At 38.4% G+C, this 27,444-nt stretch overlaps 1 pseudogene; it reads left to right on the plus strand.

Annotated features, from left to right (window-relative positions):
* The first annotated feature begins 18,971 nt into the window (after nt 1-18,971).
* LOC101426838 (BRISC complex subunit Abraxas 2 pseudogene) lies at nt 18,972-22,471 on the plus strand (annotated as a pseudogene).
* Nucleotides 22,472-27,444: the final 4,973 nt, after the last annotated feature.

The raw sequence follows: 27,444 nt of genomic DNA on the forward strand, positions 1-27,444 counted from the left end.
GCCAGCCCCCTCCTCATTCATGCATGAGGCCAACTGTCCCCTACTCAAAGGGAACCTTTCCCTATCCCACATTTTATGTGGACCCCTCTGGGCCAGTTATTCTGCATGACACCTCATGTTTTATCACTCATCCATGATGATAAATTTTTGAATGTGTGTAAGAATGGGATGGGGATAATATTATATTGAAGCAGGAAATCTACCAAGGTATATTAGAAATTGAAGTCAAATAAGTAAATTTATGTATGTATATTAAATGTAGCTCATGTAAGAGCAGGAAAATAAAACACGTATAGAGGGCAAATCTGGAGAAATTATTTGTATCTTCCAAACCCAAATATGTGGTGGACCAAGAACAGGAGTGTTGATGAGAAGGAATGCCTTCCCTGATGATGTGGGTCTGTTCAGCACCATTCCTGAGTGATGGGAGAGGGGGACCACCTCCTAAGGTCATGGGTTCTTAAGGAGACAAACTTCAGAAAAATTAACTTCTTCTTATTTAGAATTGCAACAATACATGCCATAGGACACTTTACATAAAGGGAAATGACTTGTGAGTATTAGGGAGGTTTCTCTGGAGTCTCATGAGAGACGAAGAATTTAGTTATCTATAAAATTGTTAAGCTGGCACAAACTGATACTGGAATGGACTTGGGTTCACATTGCCCTGCCTATCCTGGGTAACAGCATTGCTACAGGGGAGGAAATCTCAGAGAAGCAGGTTAGTAGTGGCCGCACTGCTGCCTTTCTCAGTAAAATGAATCCTTTATGAAGTCAAGGGATCTGTTTTACTCGTTCATAATTTACTGTCCTATGCCTGGAAGTGTTCATGATATTTTTCTTTGCATAATTCTATAAATATCAGTGATTTTGGGAAGGAATCAACGAACGACCTGCTCTATCAGATTTGGGAGTTGAAGCCATTTTACCTATTACCAGTAGAAGGAGGTTTCACACTTCAGGTCTGCTAATCACTTCATTCATGATTTTAGAAACAGTGGACTTCAAGGACATTGCTACGGGTGACTTGCGAGTATTTGGTGAGTCATTTCTGGGGATAACGTCTGTGTTGAGGGGAATACAGATGTCTTGTTTTATATGTGCAGAGATGTCTTTGGGATGTCCAAAAGGGGATTCAAATATCTATCTAAAAATCAGAATAGACAGAGATATGTATAAAACGTGTGCACTGCATCTTCATCTATCCAAAAACATGAACGTATTCCATGTAGGTTTAGTCATCATATTTATAAGATTCAATTAAGTTCTAAAATTATACACTTACAGATACATGTAACTTATGTTTTCAAGATATTTGTTTTGAAAAAGTACGATTGATAAAATTGGTTAAATTGGTCAATTTTGCTGAACTTTCTTGAAAATTCGAGTCTTAAGTTGATTTCTGGGTTTTTTTCAGGCATACAATTACACTTCCTACAGTCATGAAAATAAAAATAGGGAAACGGACTTTGGCCCAGTGGTTAGGGCGTCCGTCTACCACATGGGAGGTCCGCGGTTCAAGCCCCGGGCCTCCTTGACCCATGTGGAGCTGGCCCATGCTCAGTGCTGATGCGCGCAAGGAGTGCCGTGCCACGCAGGGGTGTCCCTCGCGTAGGGGAGCCCCACGCGCAAGGAGTGCACCCGTAAGGAGAGCCGCCCAGCGCGAAAGAAAGTGCAGCCTGCCGAGGAATGGCGCCGCCCACACTTCCCCTGCCGCTGACGACAACAGAAGCGGACAAAGAAACAAGATGCAGCAAAAAGACACAGAAAACACAACCGGGGGAGGGGGGGAATTAAATAAATAAATAAATAAATCTTTAAAAAAAAATAAAATAAAATAAAAAGAAGTGCATTACAATAGAAGAATGATTGAAATAAATAAAATATTCTTATAAAATTATTTTTATAGTGCTATTAAATCCAAAATACAATTTTTTTAAAAAACAGAATGAATAGCAATTTAAAAGAAGATAATGTATCCGTTAGCTACTGCCATGTAATGTACCATGCCCAAAACCAAATTGCATAAATGTTAAGGTGTTGATATTTTTTATTACATGTTCAGCCTGCTAATAAGGGCAACAGAATATTTGACTGGGCTTTCTCTTGGTTTACAGTTATCTGGCAGATCACTGTAATATATCCTGTGCATGAATTCAAAGTTATCTAATTCTGTATCCAAGTGTGCCTAGTTTCTAGAAAGCTACTTAAATAACATTGATCCTATAGGCTTTAAATATTCAGAAAGAAAGTAGACTGAACGTGCATTCACAGTTACATCCAGGCAAATGTGGGTGATATGTTAATTCAAACTTACCAGGAGGGTGGGCGATATGTTAATTCAAATTTACCATGGAATGTGAGTGATATGCCAGTTCAAGCTTAGCTTGTATTCAAACAAATGGCTAGACCCTAAAAAACTAACAAAGGAAGTCTTTTTGACTTCTAAAGCACTCCTGGCCATACCATGTGTGTCTCTTGTATAAAAATATACTAGAAACCTCTACTCTGGGCTTGACATTTGACAAAAGTCCATGTGGCCTGGCTGGTGTTAATAAATCCGCCTTCTCAGAAAGTTCTCAGTCCTTGTCTTCAATACAAGACCATTGAATCCTCTCTGCTTCCACTACACCTTTAGTACTGACTGTGGAGGCATAATGGTCTTTCATTTCCTTCTCATGTCTGTTGGCTGGACATCAGACGGCTTTCAGTTTACTAGACCACATGTCTTTTACCACTGGCTGACTATTTCTTCCTTCTTTGGATGGTTATTTTCAGATTCCAAAAGAGGAAATAAAAGCCCTGATCCAGAATGTTTTATACCTGATAGACCAACTACCTCTTTGCTGTGCCTTCTTTTCTTTTAATTTTTTATTGAAATATATCAGTTCATACATAAACATACATAAGCAATAAAAGTATAATAGTTGTGAACTTACAAAACAATCATATAACATCAAACAAACATATATACATCTCACCCTACCACCAATAACTTGCATTGTTTTTAAACCTTTTTAACTAATGATAAAAGAGCATTGTCAAAATATTTCTACTAAACAAAGTATTTTTCCCCTAACCAATCCCGTTATTATTATCTTTCAACTTTCCTATTTGGCTCCTCTCATTCTCCTTCCCTTCCTCTGGTCCCTGCTATTGTCCTCCAAATATGATATAAAGGTATAATCCTGGCCACACAGGTTCAGACTCTCTTCTGGAGATCTTGTCAGTCACTCTCCCTCCTTAACTACTGGACCTTCTGTCCAGGCAGGTGCTTCTGCTCAGGGCCTGCTGAGTGTACTTTTACAGGCCTCACTCAATGCCTTTGCTCCTTTCTACCTTTACTTTGGAAAAGAAAAGAAAATTTTAAAACATAGAATATTATCTCTCCCTGTCATTCTCTTCCATTTAAAGGTCATTCCACAATTTTCTAATCCTACATATAAATATGTGAAAATTTCCCATGACCCTTTTCCCTCAAGTAACAATTTAGTTATTTCTTTTGTATATCTCTTGCTCGTTCTGCCCTGTGTCCTCAAGTAAATTACTTAGCCTCTCAGTGGCAAGGTTTTCTCAGATATAAAATGGATATAATGATTGTACCTATTAGGTAGGGATGTTGTGAGGCAAAATGAGCCAATATAAAAAAAAAGAATGCTATGAGCTGAACCTGATGCATAGAAAATACATGTTTCCCATGTTTGATGGTATTTTTTTTAAATTTATTGAAATATATCACTCATACATAAACATACATAAACAATAAGTGTATAATAGTTGGAACTTAAAAAACAAATATATATAACATCAAACATATATAACATCTCATCCTACCACCAATAACTTGCATTGTTTTTAAAACTTTTTGAACTAATAATTAAAGATCACTATCAAAATATTACTATTAAACAAAGTATTTCCCCTAACCAATCCTATTATTACCTTTATATCATTTATATATGAACATAAATAAAGTGTATAGTAAAAGTTGTGAACTTACAAAACAAACATGCCTAACATCGTACAAGGGTTCAGTACATCAATCCTCCACCAACACCTTGCATTGTCATGAGACATTTCATACAAATTATGAAAGAATATTGTCAAAATCATACTGTTATTCATAATCCTTATCTTACATTTGGCGTGTTTTCCCCCAAAACCACCCTATTATTTTTTAAATATATTTTTATATGACAGAACTTGTAAACTTATAAAACAATCATGCACCTGTGCAGAATTGCAAACCAACACCCCTCCATCAACACACCCAATGCGGTGTGTCATTCGCTATAGATGAAATAAAATCATCTGATTGTTGCCATGTCCATAGCGCACATTTGGCTCGCATTTTCCACATTGCCTCAGTATCAGCACAGGACATCTTTCCCATAGATACAAGAATATTATATTATTACTACTAATCACAATCCATAGGTCACTCCAACTGTATTATTCCCATGCTTATCCATATTCCCAACACCCTGCACTAGTGACGTACATCTGCTCTGGCTAACAAAGGACATTCTTGCATCTATACCATCAACCACAATTCGCATCCACCTCTTGGTTTACTGTGCTTTCCAGTTCTGAGATTATTCGCCAGCATTGTGTCAATTGGCATTTACATAACTAGACTACCATTTTCAGTCATATCCCCATTTATCAACTAGCTGTTACTCACGGTGTATTATCATTCATTTTTTTAAAGATTTATTTTTATTTATTTCTCCCCCTTCCCACCCCCACCCCAGTTGTCTGTTCTCTGTGTCCATTTGCTGTGTGTAAATCTTTTTGTCCGCTTCTGTTTTTGTCAGCAGCCCAGGAATCTGTGTTTCTTTTTTTGGTGTCATCTTGCTACGTCAACTCTCCGTGTGTGCGGTGCCATTCCTGGGCAAGTTGCACTTTCTTTCACGCTGGGCGGCTCTCCTTAAGGAGGGCACTCCTTGCGTGTGGGGCTCCCCTACGCGGGGCGCACCCCTGCATGGCACAGCACTCCTTGCGTGCATCAGCACTGCGCATGGGCCAGCTCCACAAGGGTCAAGGAGGCCTGGGGTTTGAACCACGGAACTCCCATGTGGTAGACGGATGCCCTATCCACTGGACCAAGTCTGCTTCCCATTATTCATTTGATACATTTCCACATTTTTACAGTAAAGCTAATTAAAACTTCTACCTACGTTAAACATCAGTAGTCCACTCAGTCCTTCTCTTATCTCCTTAAGAATTCACCACTTACCATCAGGTCTTGAAGGCATTTTCCAACAATTTCTACTAGAAGTTTTATGGTTCTTGCTTTTAGTTTTAGTTTTTTGACCCATTTTGAGTTAATTTTTGGGAAAGGTGTGAGATAGGGGTCCTCTTTCCTTCTTACAGTTGTGGATGTTCAATTCTTTCAGCAGCTTTCATTGAATAGATTGTTCTGCCCAAGCTGTGTGAGTTTGACAGGCTAGTTAAAAATCACTTGACTATACCTGTGAGGGTCTGATTCTGAACCATAAATCTGCTTCCATTGGTCTACTGTGTCTGTCTTTAGGACAGTATCATGCTGTATTTACCATTATAGGTAGGTATTATGATTTAAAGTCTGGTTGAGGGTTCACGTTTCCTTTTTATGATCTTTCTGGCTATTCAGGACTCCTTACCCTTCCAAATAAATGTACTGATCATGTTTTCAATTTTTTTCTTTAATGCTGGTGAAATTTTTATTGGGATGGCAATAAATCTGTATCAATTTGAGTAAAATTGACAACTTGATGATGCTTAGTCTTCCAATCCATGAGCATGGAATGCTCTTCCAGCTATTTAGGCCTTTCTTTATTTCTTTTAACCTTGAGTCTCTACATCAATGATACAACTTGTTTCCATTGCTAGAGTGACAATAGTTCTACAGTAGAGTACCAGTAAGCCCCACATACTGGTGCTTCTGAGGGCTTTGGAGACACACAGGTTCTATGGTCATGGCAGATGGTAATGGAGTTCAGTGCCTTGCCAGTGGGCTCTACTTTGGAATTTGTTTTCCTGAGTGTGGTGGAGTTGGACTCAGATATGACCTTTCTACACATGCCTTGTTTGTCACATTTACTGAACCTATGTTTGGCACTCAGGAGACTTGGATCTCTGGACTATCCATGTGCCAGCTGGGCTCTGAGCTCAGCAGTGTTGTAACACCTACTCTCCAGTTTGTTGGACTTACCCAGGTTAGCTAACTTTCCTTCACCAGGTCAACTACCACACCAGGGAAGCTATGTCACTTATTACCCCCAGGGGGAGCTGTGACCACTTTGGTTTGTTAGGGACAACTGGATTTGAGAGGACATGAAAGAGAAGTCATTCGACCTATTTGCAGTGTGAATGATGATAGCCATCTATTGACTTATTTAATATCAGAGATTCAATATATGGAAATACTGAGCAGTCTTTGAGATGACAAAGAAGAACTTGAATGAAGTAGCTAAAATTTAAAAATGAATCTGAGCTAGAGATAAAACTCTGCACACTATGTCCTCATTGAACATAATGACGTGAATATATTCCATGTACTGTTATATTTATATGCTTCAATTAAGTTCTGAAAGTATAATTTCACAAGGACATGGATTCTATTACAAAATTACTTTATTGTTTTCAAAAGTAGCAGATTGTTTGAAAAAATACATATGATACAAAAAATACTTTACAATCAGAAATTTTGCTGAACTTTGTTGACAGTTATACACTTAAGTGATTTAGGGGCTGTTTGTAAGCTTGCAATTTATTCCCTGTGGTAGTGATATTTTGTCTGCTGCTTCTTTGTCTTCACAGCTCACTGCACAGCACATTTGCTTTCATACTCCCTAATGCTTTGCATAAGTTCCTCCAGTAATTGAGTGACTGCTCAGAACTGTACTAATGGGGATCCCATGGAGATGGGACCTGAGTGCACGACAAAGGAGAGCAAGATGGTGTCACAGGCTCAGCTCTTCATCTCCCTGCTGCTCTGTGCCTCAGGTAAGAGGTTTAGAAGTGTAACATGGTTATAATTCTGGAGAAATTATTTTAATATGCAGAGTGAAAGAAACTTTTCATTTGAAATATGCAGAGTGAAAGAAACTGTTTCAAATGCATACAATAAAAAAGAAATGTGAATTTTAGAGATACATTTTAACGTATTTTCTATGCAATGTATGATACTTGTTCATCCTAATTTCAGGTGCCAGTGGGGATATTGTGATGACACAGTCTCCAGATTCCCTGGCTGTTTCTCCAGGAGAGACAGTTTCCATCTTCTGCAAGTCCAATCAGAGTATTTTATACAGTAATGACAAGAAGAACTACTTAGCCTGGCACCAGAAGAAACCAGGACAGGTTCATAAACTGCTCATTTCCTGGGCTTCCACCCGTGCATCTGGGGTTCCCGACCGATTCAGGGGCAGTGGGTCTGCAACCGATTTCACTCTCACCATCAGCAGATTCCAGGCTGAAGATGTGGGAGAATATTACTGTCAGCAGTGTTATAGCTATCCTCCCACAGTGCTTCAGCCTCGAACACAAACCTCCTCCTGAGAGTTCTTTGTCAGTGAATTTGTGCAGTAGCAGGTGCTTCCTGCCCACACTGCCCTGAGTTTATCCACTTTCTCTTTAAGCGTGAGAGGTTATGGGGTCTGACTTACTCATGTGAATTATTTCAGGGACCAGGAGCAATTAAGAGGTTGTTTGTTGTTCCTTTGTTTTTCCGTTAGGGAAGGACACCAGGGATAAGCACATTCAATCTTCGTAATAGATTCCTATTTCTCCTGTAAACAATTATTATGGATTTAATTGCCTAAATATTAGAAGTATGTAATTTTAAAGTTCTGGAGTTTAGAACTCCAAAATAATTCTAGTTAGGCTAAAAGTAATTTGTTTACAGGACAGCATTCTCTTCTGGACGATCTAGTTAAGATTGGTTTCCTTCCTTTCCAGGCCTCCTGCATTGCTGGATCATACTCTCTTCCTCAGTTTTATACCATCAACATTATACCTCTCTACTACTTCTTCTATAGTCATACCCCACTTTAACCACAGAAGGGCAAGTTGTTTTTAAGGACTCATGTGCCTAGATTGGGACCACAAGGAGTTCCAGGATAATCTCCCCATCTAAAAATCCATATTTTTAATAATATCTTCATAGTCTCTTTTGCCATAACAGGTATCATATTCACAGATCCAGGGTTTACATTTTCGAGCCAATATTTTGCCTACCATTACCCCTCATGGACACTTCCTGTACAGATCCGGAATCTTATCATTAGGCTCCATACAGATAGATGCACATGTACGAGCCAAGCCAAGCTCTGGCTCCATCCTTAGTTTATATGTTCCACATAGATTTATACTCTCATGACTCAACTACCAATTCCCTATGTCTTCTAGCTTTTAATCCTTCCTATTTTAAATCCTTATCAGCCTCCTCTTCCTCCTGTCCATACTATTATGTTTCCAATCTGGGAGTTTTCCAAGATACTATTGGTCCCTCCATATTCCAATTCTCAACCACAGACCCTAGTCTGCCTCCTCCATTCCTCTACTCACTATCTTTTCCAACCAGGATATTCTGTTTAATGTCATCTGATTATAGTTATTGCAGTTCAATTGTAGTCCCTTTGCTCAGTACAGCCTTTCCTTCTGAAAGCAATAGCAACTAAAATTAAAAGATGGAAATTCATCTCTCTCAGTCACATACTTTTTAAAGTTTATTCTCCAATTATCTAAACATAACAATCTAAAACTTTGTGCTAATTTATTCATTAATTTGATTCCTCCAATATCAATTTTACCTTTAAAACTCTGACCCTTTTTAGCCAGGAGAACTTGATTAAATTAATTTATTATCCCATGAGAAGATCTTTTTACATGTAAAATTGTTGCAATTTGAGATTATTTTATAATCCCAGAAGTAGAAAGATTGTATGTATAAACTAATCTGTTCCTCTGGGTGTGATCCTCTTTGATTGCTTTAAATCCAACTGAGAAGCATTTGATTAGGTTACCTGTTAAGAAAGCTTTAGGGCTTTTTTTTAAACTAAGGCAATTAGGCATGACCCAGATCGAGTCCCTTCCCCCTTGTTGGTTCTGATAAAAAGGGACTGACATGGACAGACAGGCCCAAGAAGAGGGAGGTCTCTTATATTTGATCCTGTTATGTGACAGAAAGAAGGCTCAAACAGCTGAGACCCAGGGAAAGATAAGCCATATGCCTGATAGCTTACAGCAGAACCTGGGAATAGAGCAGAACAGCGGAGACTGATAGAGGAGGCCCTGAGAAAATAAGAGAGGCAGCTGAGCCACAGAACGGAAGCTGAGAGGGAAAGGAGAGACCTAACAGAGATAACCCATCATCTTTCTTCAACACTTGGTGGTAGACTCTGGAGAGAAAGTAACTCTTATGGTACCATGAGTTAGACTTTTGATGGCATTGGAACTATAAGCTTTACCCCTAATAAATCCCTATTATAAAAGCCAAGAGATTTCTGGTACTTTGCATCAGCACCCCTTTGGCAGGTTAATATGAAAATGGATATGATTATTGTACCAATTTTGTTGTATTACCGTGAAGCAAAATAAGTCAATAAAAGTATAAGGCTTTTTTAAAAAATTTTTAATTGACTTTGTAATAATATTACATTAAAAATATATATATGAGGTCCCATTCAACCCCACCCCCACCCCACCTCTCCCCCCCCCCCCCCCCCCAGCAACACTCGTTCCCATCATCATGACACATCCATTGCATTTGGTAAGTACATCTTTGGGCACCTCTGCACCTCATGGTCAATGGTCCACATCATGGCCCATACTCTCCCCCATTCCATCCAGTGGGCCCTGGGAGGATTTACAATGTCCGGTGATTGCCCCTGAAGCACCATCCAGGGCAGCTCCATGTCCCAAAGACGCCTCCACCTCTCATCTCTTCCTGCCTTTCCCCATACCCATCAGCCACCATGTCCACTTTTCCCAATCCAATGCCACCTCTTCTATGTGGATATTGGATTGGTTGTGTCCATTGCACCTCTATGTCACGAGGAGGCTCAGATTCCACATGGATGCTGGATGCAATCCTCCCGCTTTCAGTTGTAATCACTCTAGGCTCCATGGTGTGGTGGTTGTCCTTCTTCAACTCCATCTTAGCTGAGTGTGGTAAGTCCAATAAATCAGATTGTATGTGCTGGAGTCTGTTGAGGCTCAGGACCTGGCTATCACATTGTCAGTCCAGAGATTCAAATCCCCTAAATATATCTTAAACCCTAACACTAACTGCACCTCCAGCACATTAGCATGAAAGTCTTATGAAGAGAGATCCCATCTGAGTCCAGATTCATCACACATAAACACCATTTCCAAAGAGGGGCCATCTGACCTGGTAGTTAACCCCATCAGCCATGACCATAACTCCCATGGGTCTCTTTAGCCCTCAAAGGAACCAATACCTGGGGGTTGTATCTGCTTTATCTGTCTCTCAGACTCTGCTCAGTTGTGCATAAGGGCAATCCTTCTGCCAGCCTCCAGACTCTTTTTTAGAGACTCATAGCCATATAAACTCATTTCTCCTTTCCATTTCCCCCTTAAGAAAACACTTGTACACTAATCAACTTCTCAATAGCTCTTTCTTATCACCTTCAATTTTATCAAATCAAAACACATGAGCGGTCTACTTCCTGATGTAATTTTTATTTGTTCCCTCCATGTCTTTACTTCATGACCCTGCAATTCTTGTTTTTCACCCACCACACAATGAAGTGAGCCATTGAACTTTAATTGTCAAATCAAGTATTCAGTTTTCATTCCCTTCTGAAATGCCATTACCTTGAAGATAGATGATTGTGATAGCGATTAACCTTCATTATATTCTTTACGTATCTCACTTAATCCTCATAGAAACCACATGAAATAGGTTTGCTTGTTTTAACTGAAAACGTGGGCCTGCTTGTTTGGGGAAGCTTTGGTTACTAAATTCCCCTTCAATGACTTGTGCAGACAGACTAGCTAAGAAAAATATGAGCTAAAATACAGCTTCTCAAATTCCAATTCTGGGAATTCTGACCAGTTGGAAAAGAATGTCAAATATCTATGTTCTGTAATTTCAACTTGTGGCTCCCAGCATCCATTTTACATGAAAGCATTTATTTGAAGAGCATTGGACCCAACAACAATTTATTATGTGTAGCTCCTGAAGATGCAGTTAGGCATCACTCTGAAGAATGAGTTTTTATTCAGATAATTTAGAGGCACATCTAAATTAAATGTTCTCATCTTTGATTCTATGATTTGTGAACAACTTCTAATTGTAAAGCGGCAGACTTCTTTGTTATTCTTCAATAGCATAGCAATAGTTTTCAAACAGTTCAATGATGACTGTTTTATATCAGGAACATCAGAACCTTTCAAAAAGAAACCGGTTTAATTCCACTAATGTCTTGAGTTTTCCTCAGATTTATAGTATTTAAGAAAAGCTTCTGGAAATTCAGTCTGTGGAAAGTGAAATGCCTGAGTGTTGTTAATACTATTGCAAATTCCATTAAAGACCTTATTATGGAGAAGAACTTATTTTGTTGTGTGATGATTAAAATAGACTGATTGATGTACCCTACAGATAACATGTTCTTAACCGTAACCTTATTTCTGTGAGTGTGAACACACCGTAAAACAGGAACTTTTGAAGATGTTATTTCAGTTAAGGTAAGGTCATCTTAATGCTGCTGCTGGAGGCCTTAGAAAGAGAATGCCACAGGGAGGATGCAGAAGCCCAGTCAGCAGGACCCTGGAAGAGGAAGGAGAGGAAGCACTGTGGGATGGAAAGTCAAGGAACCCAAGGATGGCCAGCCAGCCAGAACGGTCTCTACTGCCAGAGGAAGTAGACACCAGCCTCCTAAAGTACGCAGTAAGAGATTAATGATTTAAGCCAATCCATTGCATGTATTTGTCATAATATCTGGAAACAAAGCCAAATAAAACATTTTTAAAAATTCACAATGTTATGGTAAATATCATTTTCTTACCAACATAGAAAACAAAAATGTTGGGATTTACTAGGAATTGATTATGGCAGACTTGTTTTCAAAATTGGATCTGAGCAGCCTGTGATGTTCTACATATTTGAAGACAAAATCTTATGGCCAAACTTTACAAATGCTTTATATACATATTATATATGCCCACCCACCCACTTATACACACGTGCACAATCACACGCACATACAGAGTAACTGAAGAGCAACTTTTATACACTGCTGATATTGAATAGAAATCAAATAATTCACTTCAATATTTTCTATTTGATGGCAATTAATAATTCATATTCAGAAAGATTTGAACCTTTGGAGAAACACATAAATTGACCTAGGTATACTACACTAGCAATGAACTTTCTGTAAAGATGTTCTGAGTAGGGCAGGGAGCCCTGTAAAATAGCAGCTTCCCACCACAATGAGAGGGATATGTCAGACCAAAGGCAGATTGCGACAAGTCTGAGTGAAACGTGTGTTTGATAGGGGCATCCATGGGGCCTTGTCCCCAATGGTCCAGAGGGGAGTCCTCTCTCTTGGAGAAACTTAACCTGCCCATGACCTAAATTCTCATCCCTGGCAGCTCTGGAAAGCATGGCACTTCCAAGGCTCGAGTAGCACTTGCCACAAACCAAGAGGGGTCTTTAACACCATACATCTATGTGTGGAAGGCACGTGAGGGGGGATATGATTAACAGCACAGTGCTCAGCACAGATAATCAAGGACCAAAAGTTCACAGTGTTTCCCAGCAAGACAGAAGTTACTTTCTCATAGTAACTAAGTTAAAGGAGCATTTGCAATGTTTGTCCTTAAGGCTGATGTAACAACTTTTTGTTACTATTAAGGTGTTAAACAACTCATAGAATAGATTATTCTTGGTGTTTCCTGGGAGAGAGAGAAAGCAAAGCATAATTATCAATCATGAGCCAAAAAAAATTATTTCCCAAGGATAACTCTGTAACTATTAAAAAATGAAATGCTAATTAGAAGGGTAAAGAATTGGAAAAGCTGTGGGGAAAATGCAAAGCTATATATGCTACAGATGTCCTGACAAACTTGTTCAAATACTATTCAAAATAATTTGGAAATCTATAATCTAATTATATAAGTACCCAGACTCACACTTTGAACTTCTTACTGAGTTGAGATCATTAAAATAAAAGTTGCAAACAGGAGCATACTAAATGCAAGCCAGACATCAAGGGACAAATATTATATTATCTTATTTACATAAAATTATAAGAATATGTAAATTCTTAAAATAAAAATCAATAATCCAGTTTACCATGGACAAGAGTGGTGGTAGGTAAAGGGTATTTAAGATGTAATTGACATGATCTTCTGTTTGGGATGAAAGAAATGTTTTGAAAATCAATGGTGGTGATGGTCGAACCAAAGTGTGAATGTGAATAATACCACTTAATTGTATATTTGAAAGTGGTTCAAATGGGAAATTGTAGTTTGTATACATGTCACCAAAATAAAAATTTTGATAAAAACTCAGAACAGGACAACACAGTGACCCCCTAATGTAAACTATTTTTTACAATTAATAGTATCTTTATTATACTATAATTTCATCAACTCTATCAAAAGTACTGCAACATTGCAACGTGCTATTGTTAAGCAAAATTGGGAAAAGTGTGTGAGTGGTGGAGCATATATGGAAATGATGCTCTTCGATAAATTTCTATAATCTTAAAGTTGTTTACTAAAAATAAAAGAAGGCAACAACAGATAAAATTATACCCTGAGATAAATTTATTTTGGAAAATTTGGGCTGACAAATTGTTTAGGCCTTCTTTCAGTTTTATTGCATGAAAAACATTGGAAATCACAGGAATGTTGTTTTGTCTCTGGAATCATTCACTTAATGTTGACCCTGTCATAAAGGTAATAGTTCTCTTCATTTGATGATGTAGAGTTTTGGCTACCAAAGAAATGCCCATGGTAAGGCAAGTGCTGTATAAGAGAAACATATTTCTTCTTCAATGTTGGGGACATGTGCTTGTGAACTGGGATGTCATTTCAGAGGTTGTACTTAGGAACATCTCAGGCAGATCTCACTAACTGCCACAGTAAACAAAATCTTAAACAGAGGTCCTGCCAAGGGCTCTAGAAATATCCAGATACTTTATCAGGGCACACAGGCTCATAAAGTCAGCTCCCCATCAGTGGGCCTTATCCTGGAATATATGATAATCGTATTCCCAACATAACAGTTAGATTCATTTTTAATTTCCCTACTCATGATTCCTCTACCTCTTTTATTTGAAACTATACCTATTAAATATATGTTCCAGACACTTAAATCTTCGTTCTGTTCATATGCCAGTTGAGCCTGAATCTCAGCGGAGTCACAGTCTACACCTACTCTTCAGTTCGTTGGATTCACCCAGGACAATTATCAAAACTATAGTGATGGACAACTCCCATCCCAAAAAGAAAAGAGTTCAACAAATGCCACAAAAACTCCCTTCCATCTGCCCCACAAATTCTAAGCCCTCCCCCAATCTGAAGTAGAGCAGGGGGCATCATCCCAAAAGCCTCAAAACTGATGAATGAATAAACATAAGGGGGGAATGTAACAATGGACCAAAGTAGACTTATTAGCAGTAGAGTAATGAAAAATTTGCAATATTGATATAAAGATAGTGGTTACCAGAGAATAGGCGAAACAAACATGGGACTTTTTAGGGTAACATATTGCAATGACAGATACAGACCATTATATATTTTGTCAAAACTTATAACATTATGGTGCAAACTGTCAACTGAAATGTGAACTATAGACCTTGACTAGTAGCAATGCATAAATATTGGTACATCAATTGTGAAAAATACAACAATAAGTAAGATATTATTAATAGAGGCAAATGTGGGAGGTGGTGGATTGGGGTTACATGGGAATGCCGTATACAATTTTTTGTTTTCATATATATTCTTTTTAATTTTTAAAATTTATTGAAGTATATCACTCATACATAAACATACACAAACAATAAGTGCATAATAATAGTTGTGAACTTACAAAACAAACATGTCTAACATCAAACACACGTATATAACATCTGACCCTACCACCAATTTGCTTGCATTGTTGTTAAAACTTTTTAACTAATGATTAAGGAGCATTGTCAAAATATTATACTAAACAAAGTATTATCCCCCAACCAATTCTATTATTATTATCTTTATATCAAATATATATGAACATACATAAGCAATTAAATGTATAGTAAAATTTGTGAACTTACAAAGAAAACATGCATAACATCATACATCAACCCTCCACCAACACCTTGCATTGTCATGAGACATCTGTTACAAACGATGAAAGAATATTGTCAAAATCTTACTACTAATCATAGTTCTTATCTTGCATTTGGAGTGTTTTTCCCCCAAGCCACCCTATTATTATTTTTTAAATATATTTTTTATGACAGAAGTTGTAAATTTATAAAACACAACAATCATGTGCAGAAATCCCAAACAACACCCCTCCATCAACACCACACAATGTGGTGTGTCATTTGCTACAGATAAAATAGTATCTTTTGATTGTTACTATGTCCATAGTGTACATTTGGCTCACATTTTCCATCTGCCTCAGTACCAACACAGTACATCTTTTACATAGATGCAAGAATATTATATTATTACTAATAACCACAGTCAATAGGTAACTCCAGTTGTAATTTTCCAATGCTTCTCCACATTCCCAAAACCCTGCAGTAGTGATATACACTTCCTCCAGGAAATAAAGAACACTCTTGCATCTATACCATCCACCACAATTCTCATCCACCTCTTGGTTTACTGTGCTATTCAGTTCCTAGATTATTCTCTAGCTTTCTGTCAATTGGCATTTACATAACTAGACTACCATTTTCAGTCACATCCCCATTTAAAAACTGTTACTCACTGTGTGTTACCTCCACTCTATACATTTCCACACTTTTACAGTAAAGGTAATTAAAACTTCTACCTACATTAAACTTCATTAGTCCACTCAGTCCTCCTCTTATCTCCTTTAAGAATCCACCACCTACCATCAGGTCTTGAAGATATTTTCCAATAACATGTCCTAGAAGTTTTATGGTTTTTGCTTTCAGCTGTGGATATCCAATTCTTTCAATACCCATTCATTGAATGGAATTTTCTCCCCAAGCTGTGTGACTTTGACTGGTTAGTCAAAAATCATGTGACCATACCTGGGAGGGTCTGTTTCTGAACCATAAATTTGGTGCCATTGGTCTATTATATCTGTCTTTAGGCCAGTACCATGCTGTTTTTACGACTATAGGTAGGTATTATGATTTAAAGTCTGGAGATGAGGGTCCATTTTTCTTTTGTATGATGTTTTTGGCTATTCAGGACTCCTTATAATTCCAAATAAATTTAATGATCATGTATTCAATTTTTTCTTTAATGCTGGTGGAATTTTTATTGGGATTGAATTAAATCTGTACATCAGTTTGGGTAGAATTGACATCTTAATGATATTTAGTCTTCCAATCCATGAGCATGGAATATCCTTCCAGTTTTTTAGGGCTATTTAAAATTTAACATTGAGTTGCAGTTTTCTGAATACAAGTGCTTTTCATCATTGTTTAAGTTTATTCCTGGCTATTTTTTATCTGTCATATTTTATTTTCACCACTCTTTTGACACTTTTAGTTACTTTTATTGATATAATCTTCATTTCTAGGCTCTCTTCCAGGTCCCTCACTCCTGTCATTTCTCTTCATACTGTAGCACATCCTTTAGTATTTCCTGAAAATATGGTCTCCTGCTTAGAAATTCTCTCAGTTTCTGTTTATCTATGAATATTCTAATTCCACCTCATTTTTGAAAGATAGTCTTGATGGATATAAGATTCTTGACTGGAAGTGTTTCTCTTGTAGTATCTTAAATATATCAGACCACTGTCTTCTTGCCTCCATGGTTTCTGGTGAGAAATCAGCACTTAATCTTATTGGATAGCCTTTATATATTATGCATGGCTTTTATCATGCTGTTCTCAGAATTCTGTCTTTGTCTTTGGCCTTTGGCATTCTGATGAGTAGGTGTCTTGGAGTTGGTCTATTTGGATTTTTTTAGACGAGAGTACATTGTGCTTCTTGGACAGGGATATCTATGTCATTCAATAGGGTTGGGAAATTTTCTACCATTATTTCTTCAAATATTCCTTCTGTCCCTTCTCCTTTCTCTTTTCCTTTGGACACCTATGACCTATATGTTTGCATGCCTTTTGCTGTCATTTATTTCCCTGAAATCTTGTTCATTTTTTTTCCATTCTTTTTTTCTTCTGCTCTTTTGTATGTTCACTTTCAAAGGCCATTTCTTAAAGCTCACCAATCCTTTCTTCTGCCTTCTTAAATCTGCTATTATATGATTCCAATATTTTTTTACTTTCATTGATTGAACTTTTCATTCCCATAAGATCTGCTATTTTTCCATGTATGCTTTCAAATTCTTCTTTGTGCTCATCCAGTGTCTTCTTAATATACTTAATCTCTTTAGCCCTCTCACTGAATTGATTAAGAAGATTTGTTTGAACATCTATAATTAGTTGTCTCAACTCCTTTATGTCATCTATAGGCTTACCTTGATTTTTAACTGGGACATAGCTTCCTGTTTCTTGGTTTGGATTGTAATGTTTTTGTTGGTGTCTTTGCATCTGGCTTACTAGAGTATTTCTTCTGGGTACAGTTTTTCTCTTTAGTTTAAGGCTTCCTATCCTTTTTCCCCTGCTGGTTGTGCAGTAGGGGCCAAGAATGTAGTTGGTGGTGTACTCTGTGGAGGATCAAACTGCCCTCATTGTAGCAGGGACCAATGAAGCTTCTTCCAACTTTCTTCTTTGCCAGGGGTAGGGACAGAGTTACAGCTATGTCAAGTTATTCAAGTGCAAACCTAGATTCTAGTTGCGCAGAGAGACTGGTGAAGCTTCACATCCCTTTCTCTCCTGCCTGGGGTGGGGATGGAGCTGCAGGTGTGACCAGCAATCTATGCAGTGCAGGTCCAAGATGACCACTGTTGCCCTGGTAGACTTCTGGTGTTTGGTCTATGCCAACCAAAGTTACCTGCAGTTACCTGTATAGGCTGGTACAGGGCTCCTCAGCCTCCTCCTGCCAGAGGCAGGGCGGAAGCCTAGATGGGCTGCAGGCTGATCTGCATGAAATAAACTGTTTCTGCTGACACTGAGAGTTTCATTCAGCCCAGCTTCCCCTCTGGCTGGGGGTAGAGTCAGAATGGCGATCTGGCCTCTTTCTGCATTGGACTGGTTCACATCTCAGCTGTTCCCAGGGTTATCTCTGAGCCAGCCAAGTCTACCAATCAGTAACCGAAATCAGCAGCCAACGGTCACCTCCTCTCCTGTTTTTGGGAAATGGAGCTTCCAATTACAACCACAGAATATCTCTTGGAGTGGCTCATGCAGCCAGAGTAGGAAAATCACTGGCCTCCTTGGCTTGGCCAGTAATTTCCTGGAGAGGCAGGTGCAGGTCCCTGCAGGTTCCTCCCTGCTGGAGGTGGCACTGGGGCCTAGGCTAGAGCTACAATCTGATCTGGATGGTAAGAAATCAGTCCCCACCAGCACTGGGATTCTCAGTCTTGTCAAGCTTCCCCTCATGACAGGCGTGGAGTTAAGATGGTGGCTCCTGCCTCTTTCTGACTTGGACAGGCTCCAACTTTAGCTGTTCTCATGATTATACTGTAGCCCACTGATTTTACTCACCAGTACCTGAAATGAGTGCCCACCTGTCTCTTCCTCCCCCATTTTGGGGAAGTGGAACTTTCAATTCAAGCCACAGAACAGCTCCCAAGGCCCCCTGTGCCTCCATTGGAGGATGAGCACTGGCCTCCACTGCATGGAGCACTCTGCTTACTAGTCTTCTTTGTAGATGGGCTGTCTCCTCTTTCCACTCCTTCAAGAATGTTGCAGGATGCTCTTTTTGTCTCCTGGAACCCCCAAACAGGCACTTCAGCTAGCTCCAGAGAGGTATGGGGGTTTGCTAACTGCCCTGTAGCAGGAGCTGACTCTCAGAGCTCCTTGCTCTGCTGCCATCTTGCTGTTTCTACCAGGTTTGATAGTATTTTCATATCTCTTTCAAAATGATGCAGTTATTTATCAATTATGAATGATTAAATTAGTTTTCTGTGGCTGCTTTAACAAATTTTAAAATCTTGGATAACTCAGAATAACAGAATTCAATTCCCTCACAATTTGGAAGCCAGACAACTGAAATTATGTCATAAGGCTTAAATCAAGGCGACCGTAAGTCCACAATTCTGGTGGTTTCCAGGAGAGTTCATTCCTCACCTCTACCGGTCCAGGAGGGCTGCCAGAATTCTTTGTTTTGAAACTACATTACTCCAGTTTTCCAGCCCAGCATCTTCAAATGTCTCTCTGCTCTGCCCTCACTTGCCTTCTCCTCTGTTTGTCTGTCAGATTATCCTGCTTCCCTTTTCTTGGGATACATGTGACTGCATTTATGGTCAACCTGAAAACCCAGGATAATCTCTCCATCTCAAATTAAATAAAGTATATTGTTTATCTCATACAAGGGAGTATGCTTTGGTACAAAGTTTAAGACCATATATATTCAATCTATACAGTAATCCGTTCTAACCCAATGATACTCATTTTCCACATATGTAAAATAAATTCTCCTCATTCCAACATGTCCAAATGTCTGAACAAATTACAGCCTCAACTCAATTCCCAAACCTCATCTAAATAGCATCTGCTCACAGTCCCAAGGTGTCATCTACCTTGTCAAAATCAGGTATATATGACTTTCAGATTAGGACCCATTCTCATCCAAAATCCATTTCTCTCTGTGGACCAGTAACTAAGAACAAGTTTACTGATTCCAAATACAATGTTGGTGCAGGCATCATATAAAAGTTTAGGCATCCTCATTCCAAAAAGGAGGGAAAATAAGGAAGAAAATAACCACTTCTGTCAAGCAATTTTGAAATCCTGAAGTTTCTTTAGGTCTCACTACCTCGAAGTTAACTATGGCCTATGGATTGTCCTTGGGACCATGCCTCTGCCCTCTGGACCTCTGGCTCTGGCCTCTGTACCCAGATCTCTGGTCTCTGAGCTCATGTCTGTGATATATCTTCATTTGGGATAGACTGAATTATATTCATATTCTTCATCTTCATCAGTATTCCTGTGTGTGTGGGCCCATGTTAGATATGAACTCTTGAATGTTTTATTTCAGTTAAGGTTTGTCCCACTTGAACAAAACAGCACCTTCAATGAGATTACTGGATTCCCTTATGGGCATGAGAAATTCAGGCATAGATATAGAAGCCACAGAGAGGAGCCAGAAGATGGAAGTCAGCAGAACTGAGAAGAGAAGGAAGTGGACATTGCCATCAGTTCAAGGCAGGGATAAGAGCCAAGGAACCTCAAGGATCTCTGGTAGCCAGCACTGGAATGTTATAGACTTTGGATAGAAATCAATGTCTTGCTGAAACCTCTATAGTGGAAATCTCCTAACCTCCAAAGTAAGCATGTAAATTCCCTTTGTTCAAGCCACACCATTCTGTAGTATTTTTGTCATAGCAGCCTTGCAAATGAAGGCATTGGCTTTCTTTTCTTCAATGGTTCTTTGAATCTGCATGAACCAGCATGCAGAATTGTGGAATTCCAGCGGCCTTCTTGAATTTGGTCCTCTATTTTTTTCTTTCAGCTCAGTAGGCAGCATTTTGGATAATATAAAATTCTCAAAAATCTGGTTTAGGAGAGTACAAACCAATAATGTGGGTAGGGAGTATGGGTAAGGAGTTTGAAATTTCTTAAATCCTAAGGACCTTTAAGAGTCCCTTCACCTAAATTTGAAAAGTTTGCTTATAGCTGGGTTCTGTTAGAGAGACATGGTGCTATATAAGACACAAACCCATTAGGATTAAATAAATGGAAACTTTGGAATATTTCCACTTCCTCACAATATCCTCACAAATATTTCTGCATGTTTTCTTACAAAAATGTGCATAACCTGAAAACAATTTCATACTCTGAAATAACTTTTGACTTAATGTTATCTGATCATTCAACAGGAATTTTTAAGTGGCATGTCTCTGCTTGTCTCAGAGAGACTTTGCCACAAAGGACAATAAAATTCAGAATTAGGAATATGTGTGTTCCTGACATAGCTACATGGAAGCATCCAGAAAGTATATAAGATAAGACAACCTAGGATCAATTTAACCTAAAATGTGAGTAAAAAGATAGGTTGAGGGGCCAATTGGAGATTTCCATCACGGCGACTTCCATTTTGGGGTATACCTTTAGCATCTGTTTCCACAGCGCCAACAGCAAAGCTGATTCCAAAGGTTTTTGCTGGGAGAGTTAAACAAGAGGAAACATTTAGCACTTTTGACTCACAAATCAGCAACACAGAATTTCTGCAAGTAAATGGAACCCATACCCATTAGCCTTGTTCAAAACATTTTAGTTTTTATGACTGTGCAAGCAATGTTAATGAACAGAGTTTGGACAGGATTCCTAAATATCAGAGAAAGAAAGTTATTGGGTGGTACAGATTTTGATGCAACATGCAGCAGCAGATGTCAAACAGAGAGCAGGACATCCACAAGCAGCTCACCCAGATCCTTGGCACACCTGACCTTGTTTCCTCCTATTCAGGTTCATCTCCACTGCCAACAGTTCTACCCAGGTTTTAGAAAATGTTATCTTCAGAAAAAAATGAAAGTATAATCAAAGGATATCACTCACTATTTCCAATCTAGGCAATCCTAGCCAGCAGGAGTACAGTGTCTTCAGTGCCAAATACCTCAGAGTATTGCCAAAGTTATTAAAGAACATGGTACTGACGTTTTTGACAACGATGCAGGAATGAAAGACATCAGGGTGATTAATCAGGTTTATAATGCACTTCAGGAGGAAATGCAGGCCGTGTGTGCAGATGTAGAAAAGAGTGAGCAAGTTGTTGAATCTTGTCAGGCAGAAGCGAATAAATTGCAAAGAAATCACTCAAAGGATAAAATGAAGAGGAACAGGAAAGAAGAATGCAGCAGATGATGTTAAGCAGGCAGATGGTTTCTGAAATTTTGGAACAAGTGTTCAGTCCTCAAATGCCCTAATCTGCGTTCTCAGTGGAAGGCAGAGGTACACTTTCAGATGCAGATGCCTCTGATCCTCCTCCCTCTTATTCAGATTTTACCCAAACAATCAAGCCATTCTAGCACGGAAAGTAGTGTCTTTATGCCTTGACCTCAAGCCCTGGGCTCTTCCAATTATGCTTCCACCAGTGCCGGGCTGAAGTATAATGGAGGTGGAGAAGACCTTCCCCGTTCCTAAAGAGCAACTGGAGATGGTGTTGATGAATGAGTTGACAGCGAGTATGAACATCTGATTGACCCTCCAGAGCCCTCTAATAGTGAATACTCACAGTCGAGGGATTCCTGACCCACGACACTTCGCAATGGACTCTCCCGGAACACACAGAGCTCCCAGATTTAACTGAAGAAAAGAAACATCACTTAGCACTGTTTTTCCAAATTGCTAATTGACATGGTTTTTTAAGACATAATGTGGGGAAACCTGCTTTTTCATATACCGTGATTCCCAAGAGGACAGTCCTTGTGCACAGAACTTGTAGGAGACTTGCCTGCGCTGCCCTCCCTTCTGAACCAGTGTGAAGGCTTCATGACAGAATCATTAAGATAATCAAATTGTACTAATTCTTGTGCTGTCCATGGATGTACTGGTAAATTTAGGGAAGCTGGAATTTATCAAAATAATTTCTGTTTTTTAAAATTAATTTGAAATTAGAGACTATACACAATTAGTCTATACACTTGTATAAATCAAAAACTTGCCTCTTGCACTATCATGCTTTGAACTTTGCTTTTTCAAAGGGAAGTGATTTTAGCAACAGCCTTCAAAGAAACTTCTTATGATGAGCCAAGTTCATCTTTGCCAGAAAAGAAATTTGATAATTGCAAGAAGCCTCATTGGAAGATATTGAATGTACCTACTCTTGTCTGCTTGACTTTGTGAGATTGAAAGAGAGGGCTTTGTTTCAACTTTTTTCTATTAGCCTGATATGTATTGTTATTTAAAATGGTTGCCTTTTAAAAAAAATGTAGGGATACTAATTACCAGTAAGTAATCATCCAAATAAGTATGACATAAATTATTTTTTCTTTTCATGGACTACAGTGACTACTGTTTGGGAGGATTAAAATGTGAGTCCCCAAAAAAGTAGTTTTATTTTATAAGAGAGCATTTACTCACTGAGCTCCGGTTCCCATACTAACTTAGATAATATAATGTAGACTGAAAAATGAACTGATCAATTGGCCATTCTTCAGATATCTACTCTACGTGGTCTGTACTTTAACTACTTTCCTGTTTTGTTGGCCTTGTACCACTGCCATTTGATTTAAAATGCTGCAGAACATTTTTTTCCTGCAAATGTGTTCCAGTTTTTACCAACTACCTAGTGACTTCAGCACCAGTGTGAATTTACTTTTTAAAAATGCCATTGCCATCTCTTTCATTCAGATTTTTATATTCATGAAAATATTTTTATTTTTATGCCATATGAAAATCTGCAATATATATCTGACAAGGCAGTTAAATTGTTAACTTTTAACCAATAAAAAGTTAATTTATTAGTGGTAAAAAAAAGAAATCTATATACGTAGCTAAAGATATTTCTCTTTAAAGTCAATAAAAAATGTGCATTAAACAACTGTCATATGTATGATGCATCATATATATACAGCACATTAAATAATGTAATTAGAGTGAATTATGCATCATTTTATTTGATGCCAGTAAAAATTTGATGAAATAATATTAATATTTTAATATCTGCTATGAAGGGAAAAAATACTATCTCAGAAGTTTCATGTCATTAGATAAGAGTGTCGTCCAGAGATCTCTCTGGATATGCCTGTCTCTTGTTCTGGATTCTGCTTCATGGTTAAAGGGATCCATGAAGCACTTGCCTAAGCTCCTTTACATTTGCAATTTTGTCATACTTGACATTATCTTAAGTTCATTCTTTCATTACAGTTAATATCTTAATTTTAGCATATTTCCCAATCTAGATAGGTGTCAAATAGCCTAAATCATAATTTCCAGGTCTTTTTTGCTTAACTTTTTTTTCTATTTATTTTTCCTCCTAGATTTTACATACATAGCAAGAAGAACTGGGAACATACTTTCAATACTTTGTCTGGAAAGCTACTTGGCTAAGTATACAATTTTATTGATTTCAAGTATTGCTTTTCACACAAAAAACTCTCAGACAAAATTCAGCCAAATTTCTGCCCAGGTATACAAAGATAGTCATCCTTCCCATTAAGGTAACAGCTCCTCATTTCCTCTAAGCCCTCAACAGAAGTAGCTTCAATGTCTATATTTCTACTAACATTGTGCTTGAGAAAATCTAGGCTTTTCAATCAGATGCCTCAAAATTCTTCCAGCCTACATCCACCTTCCATTTCCAGAATCACTAACACATATTTTGGTATTTGTTATAGCAGTACTCCATGCTTGGTAGTAAAATCAGAATTCCATCAGAGAAATAGAATTTAGGATATCTATTAATAGACTTACTGCAAGGAATTGTTGTTTGATTGTTGTGACTGACATGCTTCAGATCTCAAGGCTTCTAATTCCTTTCTTCACTGTCTAATTCCCACCCTATTTTCTATTTGTGGTCAAATGTCCCTCCTATAAGGATATATGTGAGGCATTTAAGGTCCAGTCCCATGAGCCATGAAATCCTATTATCTGAAGATTCTTAACTTAATCATATCTGCAAAGATTTTGCCATATGAGGTAGCATATACAGGTTCCCAGGATTAGGAACAGATTTTTTGTAGTGCCACCTTTGGATTATTATAGGTGTACAAGAATAAATCTTGAGACCTCATGAGACCTTTTAGCAGTTGAATATTGTTTATGAATTTAAAAAATGTTATTGGATTATGTTTCTAAACTGGTCTGCCCCTCTGGTCATATTAGATTATATTGGATTCAGAGGTTTTACTTTTACTTCATTAAATAATGCTTAATGGTTTGATTGGTCCACATCGATAGGATGTTGTAACCCCACTCTCATGGTGGGCAGGGACTCATGGAGAAACCTCATTGCAGTGAAGTGTTGTTGGAATTTTGAGTGGAGCCCAGGAAGTAAGAACACAGAGAAGCAGGGCAGGTGAGCCCAGACAGAAACAAGCCACAGGAAGAGAGGAAGACAGGAAGGCTGGACCATCGCAGACATTATCTGCCATCTTGTTCCAACACATGGCCAATGACTTTGTGTTAGAAAGTACCTTTTATGGTACCTTGACTTGGACTTTTTAGGGCCTTGTGACTGTAAGATTCTACCCTAAATAAATACCCTTTGTATAAGCCAACAGATTTCTGGTATTTTGCATCAGTCCCCCTTTGGCTGATTCATACAGTCCTTTAGCTACTAAACCAATTTATATTTGTTGATTCCATTTATTACCTTACATTGTCTTTAATACTCTGCAATTTCTTTCTTTTCCACCATCTCCTCAATGAAGGATGACTGTGATTCTTATTTTCTAAATCAAATTCACATTTTTCATTTCTTAGCTACATTATCTTTATAATAGTCATAGTGTTTATAATTTGTGATATGCTTTACATGTTTCATTACATTCTAATAAAAATAATGTAAAGTAGATTTTAGCATCATTTCAAATGCTACTATTGCTGCTTGCTTGATGAAATGTTGGTTCCAAGTCCAAGACTGATGAGACAGTACACAAAAGAAAAATCTGGGATCTGGATAGAATATAATTTCCAAACTTTGGGAATTCTGACCAGTTTGACTGGAATGTATTTCAAGATTCATATTTTTAACAAGTGTCCCAGCAGATTTTTAGTCCTTGTGTCATTCCCTTTCTGTGGTGAGTTCATTCCCATGTAGGGTTACACTAGGCTTGGCTGAAAGTGTCCTGGTTACACTGAATTGTCCTTTTGACCTCTCTAGTTAAGCATTTGTCTGGAATATTTTATATACTATTAAAATATCATGGCTTTTGCCATGGTATTTGTTTTTGAGATATCCATGGTTGAGTGTCCTCTCATTTTAATAAATTAAATTTGTGATGTACCAGCAATTATCTAACTAACTTTCTTGGCCTTTGTCCATTTCATTGTTTTGTTTTGTTTGCACCTTTTTTCCCCTCTCCCACCCTGCTGTTTTTGCTGTCTGCATCCTTTTGCTGTGTGATCTTCTGTATCTATTTCTCTATTTGTCTTCTCTTCTCCTTTTTCTCCTCTAGAATTCACTGGAATTGGATTCTGGGGACTTCTGATGGGGAGAGAGCTTCCCTGTCACTTGAGCCACCTCAGTTCCTGGTTTCTGCTGCACTTCACCTTGACTCTCCCCTTTGTCTCTTTTTTGTTGCATCATCATCTTCCTGCATGATTCACTTGCATGGGCACTGGCTCACTGTTTGGGCACTCACCTTGCCATGCAGGGACTGGCTTGCCACATGGGTACAGGGATTCCACACTGGCACTCACATGGGCACTTGTCTTGCTGCTTGGGCAATTGGCTTGTTGTGCAGGCACACTTTTCCTCCCCCTCCCTTTTTACCAGGATTCCTCAGGTATCAAACCAGGTCCTTCCATATGGTGGGCGGAGGCCTTATCACTTGAGCCTCATCCGCTTCCCTAAATTTCATCTTTGCAAAACTAAATCTTTCTGCTCTTGTTGTAGAAGTTGAGAGAGGTTCGATTATGTGTGTATAGAAAGGCCAGGGCTCAGGAATAATTTGGGGAAAGAAAAAAAATATTTATTTAGGACCAGTCAGGCTCAGAGCTTTTCATCCCCAAATCTGAGATCCAAATGAAATTGTGGGTTCTTTTTATACAGGGTGGGGAGTCTAATGGTGCTTTTATGAAAGAAAACAACTCTAATTTTTTAGTAAAGTGTTTGGCTGAGTACCAGATAGGTCTTGAATTAGCATATCCCCCACATTCCAGGTAAGCCTCAATTAACATATCTTTGAATTAACATATCGCTCACATTCCAGGTAAGCTTAAATTAATTATTACCCACATTCTGTCTGGATGCAACCTTCAATACACATTCAGTCAAAGCCTATAGGGCCTATATTACTTAATTGAATTTCTTGAGAGTAGGCACCATTGGATATAGAATTAAATAATTTTGAATTTATGCACAGGCTATATTATATTTCCGCCTTTGAGGCCAAGGTTATGTCCAGTAAGCTTAGGCATCGCTATTTGCAGAGTCCCCCTGGACTGACTGGTATGTTCATAGAGTCATGAGACGGGCGGTTGCCTGCGTTTTGATTGATTACCCTACTCATTAATTTTTTAGTGAGGGCCTAAAGACAAAGTTCCTGGGTAATATTCAG

This window comes from Dasypus novemcinctus, chromosome 17 (genome assembly GCF_030445035.2).
Source record: "Dasypus novemcinctus isolate mDasNov1 chromosome 17, mDasNov1.1.hap2, whole genome shotgun sequence".
NCBI classification, from domain to species: domain Eukaryota; kingdom Metazoa; phylum Chordata; class Mammalia; order Cingulata; family Dasypodidae; genus Dasypus; species Dasypus novemcinctus.